Genomic DNA, 13219 nt, shown 5'->3' on the forward strand with positions numbered 1-13219 from the left:
AAAAGGAGGCCAAACCCACATTCAGCCTCTCCCTCAATTGCAAATCAGCAATACAGACATGCTAAAAAAAAAAAAAAATCTTGGTTAAAAGTTGCTTGAAATAAACCAGCCTCCCTGCGCTTGGTTGTCACTCAATCCCAATCCCGCCAATCCCATTTGCTTTGGGCTAAGAATGTATCCTCATTACTCAGGTTGCCATAGCTTGCTATAAGAGAATAAAGGAAAAAAAGGTTTCCTCCAGTCAGAGTTCTGGTGTTTGCAGGGAAGGACTCCAGTGAGGATGTTGTAGAAGATGCCATTATTACAAGATCAAAGAAGTAGAGGGAGAGATGTGGAGAAAAAGGAGACAGGAGGATGAGGATGCAGGGGAGGAGAGGGGAGAAGAGAGGAGGGGAGAGGAGAAGAGGCCAGAGGAGAAGAAGGAAGAGGAGGAGAGGGAAAAGAAGGTGAGGAGGGAAGAGAAGGAGAGGGAAGAGGAGGGGAGGGGAAGGGGGGAGAGCCATCGCTGCATCACAAGTCAGCATCACAAGCCAGGAGCCCCGAGAGAGAGACCAGTCCCCCTGCTGCCCACCGGACTCACGGCTTTAGGCTCTCACCACCTCTTCCCAGCATCTCACTGAGGACCAGGCTTCCAACACATGAGCCCTGGGGGCACAAATGACCCCATGTCCCTCTCCCCAGGGAACCTCTGTGTGGCTGGCTACCTACAGGGGCTGCTGTCCTTCACACCTCTGCCCTTCGGATGTTGAGAAGGATTCAGACCTTTGTTGGCACTCCGATGCCTTGGCCAGGACAGCAGCCCTTCCCAACACTTGGAGGAAATGTAGCGAGCCCGGCCTCAGACTGCTTCATGTGCCTTTCGAAGCCTCCCATGCGGCAGACTTTGTGGCGGCCACGTGGAGTCCAGGCCTTTCGCACACCTAGAGGCCCTAAAAGGGTCCCTCCATCCACAAGATGTTTGTGTGAGGTTAGGAGTGTGTTTTAGCTGGAGAGCACAGTCCTCACTGTCTCAAAAACCAAACAACCTTACTTTGTGGGGCGCAGCTCTGGGATGTGCAGAAGCCTTCAGACTGACAGCACACAAAGAGCATGGCACTCTTCTGCGAATGTCCAAGTAGACCCAGCGGGTGTTAATGGTGTTGCCGTCGCCTGCCTAGCACCACCTGTCACTCTCTTTAGGGAAGACTTAAAACATAATCTTTGAATGCAAGAGGTCAAAAGGCAAACAGTGTGGTTGAGAGATTGCAAAATCCCTAGATAACGAAGCCCCCATTTTGCCATTTTATATAGGGTATGTCTCTGCCTCAAATGTGCATGGGTACACGTGTGTATGTGTGTGTGTGCATGTGTACATGTGTCCGTGTGGGGGAGTTGGGGGGTGTTCTTGGACAAGCCGCTAAACCACTCTTAACCTCAGGTTATCTACTGTAAAATACGGGTGACAACAGTCACAGCTCCTTTGGGGACTGCCGCAGGCATTCGGCGTGTGTAAGCTCTGGCACAGCCTGACATCCACGAAGCTGATGAGATGGCCGAGGCACCGGGCCCTTTGGGAAGCCAGGGGCACCTGGCTGATCGTCGCCATGGAAGCCCGGCAAAGTTACCGCTACTGCATCAGAGATGCCCTAGGATCTGGGGTCACATGGCCCCCCAGTAGCCATGGGGACCAAACCTCAGTGTCACTGACCTCCTCCCACACTCAAAGCAGAAGCCGCTCCACGTGCCTTGCTCGAGGGGCAGCTGCTTTGCTCTGAGCAGCCTGAGCAGCCTGAGCGGTCTGAGCAGCCGCGGGTTCCCTGCTCTGGAATGTCTGCTTCGCTTGTTGCTCACTGGCACTTGCCGCTCACGTCACCCTTTGGCCTGGAACTGGAGAGGCACACGGTCTCCTCTTTCCAGTTGGCCATGAAGTTGTTTTCGTAAGCCCTGGCATTTAGTTCCAGTGAGGGGAGGGAGGGGCTTCTGGCTTTGCCGAGTCTTAGCCAGAGTGCCAGGCCAGATCAGCTGGTCCCCAGGGTTCTCTACAGAAGGATTGCTGGGTCTGAAATGTCAGCTGAACTCTTGTTTATCCTTTGGCCCTAATCCTTAGTCTCAGCATGGTTTGGGCAAGGGGAAGGCATTCAAACGAGACAAGCAGACTTGTGTGCCCTCCATTGCACTGAGGTAGGCAGGCCGGAAGGAGAACGCCAGCCAGCCCAGGAGCTGCCTCGGCTCAGTTCCCAGCTGGAGGAAAAGGACGTGGACCAGTGACCAGAACCATCTCATTCTCGCTTATTAACTGAACTAGACAGTGAGCAAGGCTTAGGATGCCACAGGACTCTACGCACTTGCTACAGAAGAAGGCCTGTGGCGTTATCCTCCCTCCGAAGGCCACATGGAGAAAACAGAGCCTGCAGTCTGTTAGGCAAAGCCGGGAGAGTTCACAGATGTGTAAGATCGGCCTTGTCAGCCAACTCCTTTCCACAGACTGGTCTTGTCTCGTTTGTATGATTTCTTTGGCTGTAAGTAATGTAGGTCTGCAGTCTCATACAAGAAGGTTGTGACCAGCACAGACTTTGGGTCCACGAGTGCTTCAGAGTGCCACGCCTACACACACCACACAGAACACAGAAGCCCAGCCCTGGGCCCTGGGCCATTGCTCCAGGTAGATCTTGGATGCTAATTTTGCTGTGATTTCCTGTCCTAAGCGTTGGAGTTGGATTTATGGACACCATCCTAAGTTCCATCATGGGATAAAGATGACAGTAGGCCCTTGTTGAGGCTTCCTGTTTGTTAGAATGGCGATTACGGCAGTGGCAGCATTGACAGAGCAGGGGCAGGACAGGACTTGGGATTCATTTATATTACCCTATAATTTCCACATGAGTGATTCTGCTCTCCAAACAAAGGGAAAAGTAGAACTGTGCTTGTAGGCAGAATGCTAATTCTTCCCGTGGCCCAGTAAACAGCAGAACTGAAAAGGGGGCTCCCTCCTCTGGGGCCTTTAAGCTCTTACCTTGCTGGGTTCTGTTCTTTTGACTAAGGAGAACTGTCATCAGAAATGTGTGCCTGGAAGGTTTGGAAACCCGGGGCTGTCTTGGCTCAGGGAAACCCAGCACCTCTCTGGGGCATCCGAGGTAAAGGATAATTTATTTAAAAGCAAGTTCAGTGATTTCAATAAATTGCCAAACAAACAAGGATGGCCGGAAGTCATCTTGAACAGACCCATCTTTCTTTGGGAAAGGCTAACCTTTCCTTTCAGGATTTTAGTGTCAGGCTGCTAAGGACCAGACCCAAGTTAAATGATGCCTGCATGAGTGTTAACTAAGAGTCCCTATGAAATTAGGCCAGCTTCCCATGGGGACCTAGACGTTTTTCTGAAAACGGTGGTTAAGAGTAAAGATGTCCCTGTACCATCTCCGAGGGGAAGAAATGCCTCGAAGCCGCTCTGGATTGCCTGCCAACCCTGCGGAAAAACCATAGTGAGTTCTCCAACCTCACCCCAGGTGGCACCAACCTGACCCATCTTGCCCAATGTGGACTTTTCTGCCCTAAAACCCAGAGACCATCTTCTTCCATAAACTGCTTAAGGCTGTCAGCTAAATGGTGCCCCGTGAAATCTCTCCCTGCAAGGACACGGCCTGAGTTATGGAATACAGTGTGTGTCTGTGACCAGGACCCAGGCCAGCAAATCAAGGGAACTACGCTGACCTTTGGTGGGCCTTTCTTTATGTCTGAGTTACCCAAAATGTGTTTGAGGGAACAGTCTCAGCAAAAGCCCCCCAAAACAAGTTTGGACCATTACATTAAAGAAGCTAAAAGTTCATCTAGCAAGAAAAAGCTATGCCTATGATTCTGTCATTAAATCTTAATCTAGGAAAAAGCATAGGAACAACAAAATTGGCCATTCTGGCCATGTACTTTCCCTGAGCCACTCTGCATGGCTTTCCACAGAGGACCTTTGGCCCACATTGTCAAGCATAGCAGAGACAGTGACTTCGTAGAGACCCTTTCTGTATATTTTCTTACATACGAAGGCTGTAAACATATCATTCGAAAAATACTCACTTATAATGCCACTAGTTAGATAGCTGCCTTTGGCTTTTATTTATGTTTGTGTGCATGCACATGTGTATACAGAGGTCAGAGATCAACATGATGGGTGTGCTCGCTTCATTCTTCCGGAAAGCTCACCTTTCAGGATCGTGTTCATGTAGAAGATGTTTCAAATTTATCTCAGGCTTCTGGGCATCTTGTGTCCAGTTCCATCTCTGGATGTTGCCTCTGAATACTTAGCTGGTATCTTTCAATTCTAGAAAACAAAACAAAACAAAATAATAAAACATCACTCTCCTGTACAACGGTAACCCATACCTGCCACCAGACTTCAGGGTCTGCAGAGCCTGGAAACGAGAGCCGAGGCTGCTCCTGAAATGCTTTCTGTGCAGGTTTAGTTTGCTCCATTTATGAAACTAGTGTCTGGGAGACCTTGTCTTGTGCCCTTTCAGTGTCTCCTCTTGCAACAGAAAACTGTTATCCAGGTACAATGTGGCAGAGTGTCCCACTATAAAAGAAACTCGAAAGGATAAATGTGCTGATGTCACATTAAGGAATGAGAGCAGGAGAAGAAGGGGAGAGAGATTGGACATCTACCAAGAATGAGCACAAATTCACTTCCCCCTGTGTCCTCCATCTGTCTAGTTTGTGGTTCCTGTCTTCATCGCCTGTCCCTAACAAATGGCTTTGTGCTGTATTTATTGAAGAATACATAAAACGTAGAATGAAAAATGAGTGAGGACTTGCTTTTCAGAAAACCTCAGAAGAGTTTTACAAGTAAATAAATTCCTTTGCTAATCCCAGAATTGTTCCCAAAACTCCAGACAGATGTTATTAACCCCTATCCACATGTGGCTCCCAATATTTAAGGGACATTTCTTTTGACCTTTTGGCTGCGTTAAGCAAATGATTCCCACAGCACAGAGAGGCACATAAAAATGATTCCTCGTCAGGGGCACGGAAGAGTGCTGACTTAGGAGTGAAGTTGTTTCTTAGCTTAGTTTGTAAACACTGATTACATGGCACGTTACACTTAAACAGGCTAGGCACACAGTAGGATAGCAGGTTAAGTACCTAGTCTTGGATGATCTCGGCATATTAGTAACTTGTTTGCAAGGTCTGGAAAAATTTAGTCTCTTAGAAGGCAAAAGGTATTTTCAGAAAAAGACATTACAACATGTCAATACATCCATATTACAGACATTAACTGTTCTTGCTGTTTGTTTTTGAGACAGGGTTTCATAGCACAAGCCGGCCCCTTCAAACTCACTGTATAGCCAAAGGATGACCTTGAACTCCTTTATCCTCCTGCTACCACCTTCCAAAGGGTGAGATCAAAGGTGTGTGCCTCCACACCCAGTTTAGCATTAATTGTTCTTGATGCCTGTTCCCGTACAGAGACACCAAAAGGTGAGGGACTGAGGCAATGCCACACACCTCAAGCCTAGCCTAGATCTGAGCTTTATAATCCCGGCGAACTGAATGCTCATAGATGTTTTACCATGGCTGCCTACTAGTGATGCATAGTAAATGTTATTTCAAACCATGGAAATGCAATGGAAAGGCAGGAACACTTGGCTTCTCCACCCATCTATTGCCACAAAAGCAACCCAAAATCTGTTTCCTGAGAGTCTCACATTGGGCTGGAGAGATGGCTCAGAGGTTAAAAGCACAGGCTATTCTTCCAAAGGTCCTGAGTTCAATTCTATTCAACCATCTATAGTGAGATCTGGTGTCCTCTTCTGGCCTACAGGAACACATGCAGGCAGAATACTGGAGAGAGAGAGAGAGAGAGAGAGAGAGAGAGAGAGAGAGAGAGAGAGAGAGAATGAGATCTTCAAAGTGCCTGGTGCTAGGCCACTGAGTTTCTGCATTGATCCCTGCGGGTCTTCCACAAACCCTCTTTAAGAAAACATGTTGGGGCTTCTGGATTTGGCTGAAGCAGGTCCGCCCTGCTGTCCATCACGCTCATCCCATTGAACATGGCTCTAACCCTGGTCAAAGGCATGGACCAGCTCCTTAGAGTCTCCAAAAGCAATGAACACGGCAGGCTGAGGGAGCATCTCTTTCGTAAGCCCCAGCAAGAGGTTCAGCTTTCTTTCCCGTCCAGTTTCTCCTGTCCTGGATTCAGTGCAGACCCAGACCCAGAAGTGGGTCCCAGGGACAGAAATGACAAAAACTTTTTTAAAAATCACTTTACAGCCTGATACCAGCCCCTACAGCCTCTGCACCCAGCCCCACCCTCACATCCCCTCCCCCATCCTTACATTCCCCCCTCTATCTCTTTCCAGAGAAGCAGGGAGGCAGGGCTGAGGGATACCAAGAAGCTTCTCAAAACAGGGTTTTAGTGAGGTGAAACCTATACTTTCCTGTTCTCATTTCCGAGCAGCCTTAAGGCAACTGTCTGCTGTGCTGGCCACAGTAGCGGCAGGAATTTACAGAGTGCTGAGGAAGAGAGCCTGAGGAAGAGGGCTTGTGGGTGCCTGAAACCCGGATGGCTTTCTTACCTGCTCTGTTTTCCCACTCCTCAGTCCCAAATACCAATGCCGATGCCATACAGGAGTGAGGCAGAGCAGAATGATCAAGGAGCCCATTATTTGAACAAAGGAATGAAAGGGGCTACTGGGAACTGAGGCACTGGCGGAGCTCATGGAAGGAGTAAAGTGACCCTAAATTTGGCTGTGAGTTTCTGGGCTTGTCCCCCAAGCTTGATGGCGCCCCATAGCCTCTCAGACCCTGGCTTCAGGAGAGACCTCCACCTGGAGTCCAAGACTGCCCACCCGGGGTACCGAAAAGCAGCGTGGGAAGCCGCTGAGGAGTGTGAAAGGGAAATCATTAATCCTAGCGCTGCAGCCAATGAAAATGCCCTTCAGGGATGACGCTGGGTGACGATGAGATGAGGTCCAGGAAAGGGGCCACGGCGCCGGTAGATCCACGGGGAAGAATTGCTGAAGTGTCACCAGCAGGAAGGAAATAATACCAGCCGGAAACCCGAGGAAAGTCTCTGCTTAGACACTGAGTAAACCTGAGTAAAGCCCATGTAATACACGGGTCAGAAAGGGCGTCTCCAGGCATGCTGCAGAGTGTGCTGACGGAGAGAAACGGAAAGCGCAGTTCAGGTGCCGTGTGCTACTGCTCCTGAGCTGCCTGGAGAGAACCCTCAGCACCAGGCGTTCGCCATAGGAAGAGAGCAGCCTGCACTACAGCCCCACTCCCAGCATAAGACAGTAGGGGCTGGAGAGGCGGGTCAACGGTAAGACGCTGCTGTGACAGAGGACCAAGCTCCGTTCCCAGCACTCGAGTCACGGGACTCACAACTGCTCGCAACTCTAATTCTGGGGGACCTGAAGACCTCTTCCGACCTGCTCAGGAACTGCACACACATACTCCAATCTGTATTCAGGCAGACAGACAGACACATACCCACACACACAGAGAGAGAAGCAGAAACAAGTGCTGGGGAAATGGCTCAGCAGGAAAGGTGACTGCTGCATGAATGTGAGGGCCCACGTTCAGAACCCTGACCCTAGCCCCCATCTCTGGGGCTCAGAGGCCAGAACAGGAGGCTCCCGCATCTCATTGGCCAGCCAACCTATCTGAACCTGTGAGCTCTGGGTTTAGTGAGAGGCTTTGTCTCAAAAGATAAGGTGGAGAGCAATCAAGGAAGCAGAGAATAGGGGTGCAGTGGGAAATAAAAGGGAGAGAAAGAGGCAAGAAGAAAAACTGAAGAACAAAATAAATTCATAGAGCAAACACAGCCAGCCATGGGGGCCCACGCTTTTAATCCCTGCGCTGGGAAGGGAAAGGCAGAGCTCTGTGAGTTCAAATCTGGCCTGCTCACATAGTTCCAAGTTTTCCAGGTATATACAAGCGAGTCCTTTGTCTTCAAAAAGAAGAATATCACACATCAACAAAATTGAAAATAAAACAAATAAACAGAAGGCAGAGAAAAGTTGACTAAGCAGAGAGGTGATTTTTTGAAGGAATCAAGCAAATTGATAAGCCTACTTGAGACTAATCCTCAAACGAGACACAAATTGCTGGTAACAAGAACAAAAGAAGACACATTGCTACACAGTTTTTTTTTTTGACATGGAAGGGGCTGTAAGGAGGTTCTGTGACCAACTGTGTCCATGTAAATTCAAGAACTCGGATGGACCTGTTATTTAATAACCACAGGCAACCAGACCCACACAGGATAGGAGCGCATGAAGGGTTCTCTGGTTCACAGATTTGAAGTTAGGAAGAGAACCACAAAAACCCAGATCCACATGGTTGGTTTAATTGATGAATTCTGAATTCTGCCAAATACAGAAGGAAGAAATACCTCCCTCTCTATGCAGTCCTGTGTGGACACTAAAAGAGGAGGAGATACGCTCCAGCTTATTTTGAGGGCAGCTTTACCCAGTGAGCAAATGAGAAGACAAACTAGAGACCCTGTCTGTTGAAAATGCAGAGAGAACTCTCCTCGATAAAAAAACAAGGTGGGGCATGCCTTTAGTCCCAGCACTGGGGAGGCAGAGGCAGGCGGATCTCTGTGATTTCGAGGCCAGCCTGGTCTACAGAGTGAGTTCCAGGACAGCCAGGGCTACATAAAGAGACCCTGTCTTGAAAAAGAAAGAAAACACTGGTGAGCCAGCTGGGTGTGGTAGCACAGAGCTGTAATCTCAGCACTCAAGAGCTGAGGCAGGAGGATTGTGAGTGTGAGACTAGCCTGGACTACATGACAAGACCTTGTCTCTCCAAACAAAACGAAGCAAACACACAATGCTAGTAATTTCCCGCCCTCCTCTTTCTCTCTCTCTCTGTGTGGTGTGTGTGTATATGTGTGTGTGTCAGGGTATGGTAAAGTCACAGTCAAGTAGAATTTATCTAAGGAATACAAGGCTATTTGGTGTTTGAATCACTGAGTACAATCCACTGCTTTAACACTTAGAAACCCCACATGATCATGCAATTGATGCAGAAAAAAAAAAGACTGTAATGAAATTGAACAATTTTTCATGAAATATATATAAATCAATGCTTAACTCAAAATAGACCATAAATTGGAATGGAAAATACATAAAAATGTAAGAGAAAATTTTATGACCTTAGTTCTAACTCAAAAAGTATAAGCCAAAGGAAAGGGAAAGAGGAGAAGAAAGAAGAGGGAAAGTGGGGGAGAGAGGAGGGAGTGGGAGACAGGAGAAAGGGAGGGGAGGAGGGGAGGGGAGGGGAGGGGAGGGGAGGGGAGGGGAGGGGAGGGGTGTGGTTTGGAGAAAACATTGGCAAATGTCATTTTTTCCAAAGAACTTGTACCCAGAACATAACTTAGCAGCGAGGAACAAGAAGTACAGTCAAAAGCTGGACAGGAGATGGACAGCAGGGTGGCCGTGGTAAGGCTCCTGCCCACAAGCCTCCTGAAACCTACCTACAAGTGGCAGGAGAGAACTCACTCACAGACTTGTCTTCTGGCCTCCACAGTGTGCTGTCGAACATGAGTGCATGCAGGCACACACACGAGAACACACACAGGCACATGACAAATATGCCATACCACTATGCAGCATACAAAGGCACGTGGAAACCCGAGGAAGCACCACTGTGCGTTTCTTAGGACAGAGGGGTCTCAGGTACCAACAATATCAAATCCCTGGAATGTGGAGCCACCGACTCCTTTGCACACTGCTGGAGGGAAAGTAAAATGGCCGCCTTGGAGGAGGGGTTGACGGTTACTTATAAACATCCATCTTCCTTCCCTAAGATCCAACTCTCCTGCTCCTGACTGTTTGCTTCAGAGAACTGAAAATATCAGTTAAAAACTAGAAACAGGATTTGTGTCCACCCTGACATCCGCAGTGACTCAGGCTGGGAACCACACGAGTACCTTTCAGTGGGCAGACAAACCAGCGTGCTTTTTGTTCACACAAGAGGAAATTACTCGGCAGCAGGAAAGATCGAGCCTTGGACACAGCTCAGATGACATTGCAAGGCCTTGTGCTGGGCAGAAAAAGCCAAGCTCATAAAACAGAGTGCTGGGTTTGGAGAAATCACTCCGTGGTCATGACTGCTTGCTGCTCGTCCGGAGGGCGCAGGTTCTATTCCCAGCACCCACAGTAGATGTCTCACAACTGCCTGTAGTTCTAGTTCCAAGGGATCTGACACCCTCTTCTGGCTTCTGAAGACAGAGAGGGACAGAGACACACACAGAGAGACATATATATTTAAACATTAATATTTTAATTTTGATTAAAAATATAATTATGTATTTCTTTCCTTTGTCTCCACCCTCCAACTTCTCCTACATCCCCCTCTATCCTCCCTCTCAAATTCATAGTCTCCTTTTCTTTAACCATCTCACACACTCACACACACACACACACACACACACACACACACAGATAAATACACAAATACAACCTGCTGAGTCCATTTACTGTTTCTTGTAGTATATAATTTCAGGGATGTCTACTTGGTACCGAATAATCTCCCGGGGAAGATTAATTTTTCCCTCTTGTGGCAGTTGTTAGTTGCCTGAGGTTCTTCATCTAGCGGTGGGGGCACGTGATATTTCCGCCACCTGCACTGGCGTGTCAGCTACTCCTGTCATTGCTCAGTCCTGTTTAGGAAGCTGTGTTGTTGCATTTCATGGGTGTGGCTTTCCTGCCAGAGTCAGAAGGCACAATCTCACAGCCGACTTTCTGGTCCTCTGATCCCTAAAACCTTGCTAGCCCACTTTTCTGCCTTGTTCCCTGAGCCATAAGTGTCGGGGTTATGCTGTTCTTGGGGCAGTTTGGCTTGCACAGCCCAGGGTCACCTTTTCCTTGCTCTTTGACCAGCTGTGGTTTTCTGTGATGGTCTTCAGCTGGTGTAAAGAGACGCCTCTTTGGGGAGGGGGTGGAGACACACCTGCCTGTGGCTATGAGGATAGACATTTAGAAGGTGTAGACAGCAGGTTCTCCTGCAAGATTTATGATGTCACTAGCCCCGTGTAGCTGGCTGGGTTTCCATCGTAATCACCCGCTGAGCACAGAGCAGCGTGCTGCCTGTGAGTGTTTGTTATCTAAGCGTACTGGTGTTCCTCGCCCTGCAGCACAGTTCCATTCAGTAAACTCTGGTAACGTGGAAATCCTGAAAGCCACAAGGCCAGCAGCTGTGGCCAGACCCACAGAACACCTCAGCTTGGCCATCTGTTGCTTCCCCTCGTAGCTGCCTGAACTGTGGCGTACAGCCACGTGGTCACGTGTCACTAGGAGGAAAAGGTTGAAGCCCAAAGCTCCCACGCTCCCCGCCACAGTGATAACAGGCTAAGCCTCTGAAACTGTGAGCCAGCCTGATTAAATGCTTTCTTTTAGAAGAGTCACCTTGGTCGTGGAGTCTCTTCATGAAATGGTGGAAGCTATTTACCTAAGCGAATGAGACTGGACAGACTAGAACCCCTGAAACCTGTAACCCCCACGGCAGGTGTGAGGGCTGGCACTGGACAATACTGGAGAGCCCTGGTGTGGTCTTCGCCAAGAGCCCCGAGCAGCCCCCCTTCTCCTCCCACCCAGTGCATTTCTCCTGCTCTTCCTGGTGTTCTCACCAGCTTCTATTCCGTCAGAACCTTGTCTCAGACTCATCCCAGTGTTCTGCCAAGATGGCTGGATCTCATTTTATGGCGTGGAGGATTCTCAAAGCTTGTTGTACGCGTGAAATAGCTGAACAAGGGACAGAGTCAAGCTTGGCGTGGCTCAGACGAGGCCAGGCTGCCAAACCGTCACCTAAGCTCTCTGGTCGGGACGCTGAGCAAGCCCAAGTTGGAACCACAGATCCCTCCCACCCTGTGGCAGGAGGGCCAGGATACTGGTCCTCAGCTCGTCTTCCTGAGCTTTATCTGGAATGCGTACAGGCTCTTCTTGAAGGCCTGGCCAGCGATTTCGCACAGCTCTGGTAGAAAGGGCAGATTCTGGAGCCCTGACTCGTAGGACTCGAAGTATTCTTAAAAAAAAAAAAGACATGGGGGAGGGATGCCGTAAGCAGTCCTGAGGTAGCTGGGCCATGAAGTTTGTGATGCCCGAGGCAGTGGTATCTGGCTCACGTGGACATAGCTGGAGGTGGAGAGACCCAACAAGGCTGGACCACCCTGGACTCTTCTTCCTTCACCCTCTCTCTGCCTGTTTGCTGGGCGCCTGACGCTCTGGAGGTGGCTTTGTCAGCCAGACGTCATCGCTGATTTTCTCCCCCGTGGCTGTGGGCATGTCATCAGACTTCCCCCCCCCCATGGTACCACATTCCCGCCACCTCCTTGGCCGTGACATAGTCTCCCACCCCGCTTCCGCACACTTCCATAGCGCCCTTCATCGCTCTGAGCCCTCCTGGGTGCTGGGTCCTCTTCCCCTGTCTGCGCGCTCCTGAAGGCTCCCGGAGTCAGGGAGTAAAGATGGCAATGGTCTACACCAAAGAAGTGGCCCAGAGTACAGTCTTGACAGAAGGATTTTTACATCTGGGTGTGGGGTGCCTCGGGCGGCTCTGGAACAGCCTGAAGGTGCTGGCCTCTAGCTGGGGTATCAGAGCAGAAAGCTTGGGGACACGGCGGGTGACAGGAGCCTTTCAGAACTGCCTGGTTGTTGTGGGAGCTTGGGTGGAATGAATCTTCTCAGGACATCCTTGGGTGCTGCCAGGAAAGCAGTGATAGGATGCAGAGGCCACACAAGCTCTTCAACAGAAGGTCTGATTGTCCCTTCAAAAGGATAGCAGTTTGGGAGTGGAAGGTTATGGCCTTTGACATCTGCTGCTGCTGCTTTCCCTGTCCTCAGGTCCTTTTTAAAGTCTGTTCAGAGGCCTCACACTGGACTTGCTCAGGATCATGTTCCTGTAGCAAACCCAGGTACCAGGGCAAACTTTTCCTACTGAACTCAGCTGGAAGGGGATGATCGCCCGCCTCAGACCACAAACCACAGTGGGTAGGTCAAGGTTTCCATAGCTCTCTGGCATTTGAAAAGCAGCTCACCAGATGGAGGCTGAGAAGTAGCCAACCTCATCCCAGTGCCTGATGGGATGGCTCCGGGCTGGCTGATGGCAGCGCCCATCCCATAATATGCCAGGTGCTGCCCATTACCTGAAGTGGGTTCCCGATTCTCCTCAGCAGCCACAGAAGCCTGCTTACGCTGGGTATGTTCTGAGACTGGATGGGCCACGGCGGAGACCTCAGCAATGCCGCCAT

At 49.6% G+C, this 13219-nt stretch overlaps 1 protein-coding gene and 1 long non-coding RNA gene across 8 annotated transcripts in view; one reads left to right on the forward strand and one right to left on the reverse strand.

The window, feature by feature from the left end:
• Npas2 (neuronal PAS domain protein 2) overlaps nt 1-13219 on the forward strand; it is a 167900-nt gene that overhangs the window by 70761 nt on the left and 83920 nt on the right. The window lies entirely within an intron of this gene.
• LOC132648253 (uncharacterized) lies at nt 4073-6797 on the reverse strand. The gene is made up of 3 exons (XR_009586623.1): nt 6540-6797; nt 5670-5805; nt 4073-4288 (listed from the first exon to the last, which is right to left on the reverse strand). It is a non-coding gene; the product is annotated as an uncharacterized LOC132648253 (long non-coding RNA).

Source organism: Meriones unguiculatus, chromosome 16 (genome assembly GCF_030254825.1).
Source record: "Meriones unguiculatus strain TT.TT164.6M chromosome 16, Bangor_MerUng_6.1, whole genome shotgun sequence".
NCBI classification, from domain to species: Eukaryota; Metazoa; Chordata; class Mammalia; order Rodentia; family Muridae; genus Meriones; species Meriones unguiculatus.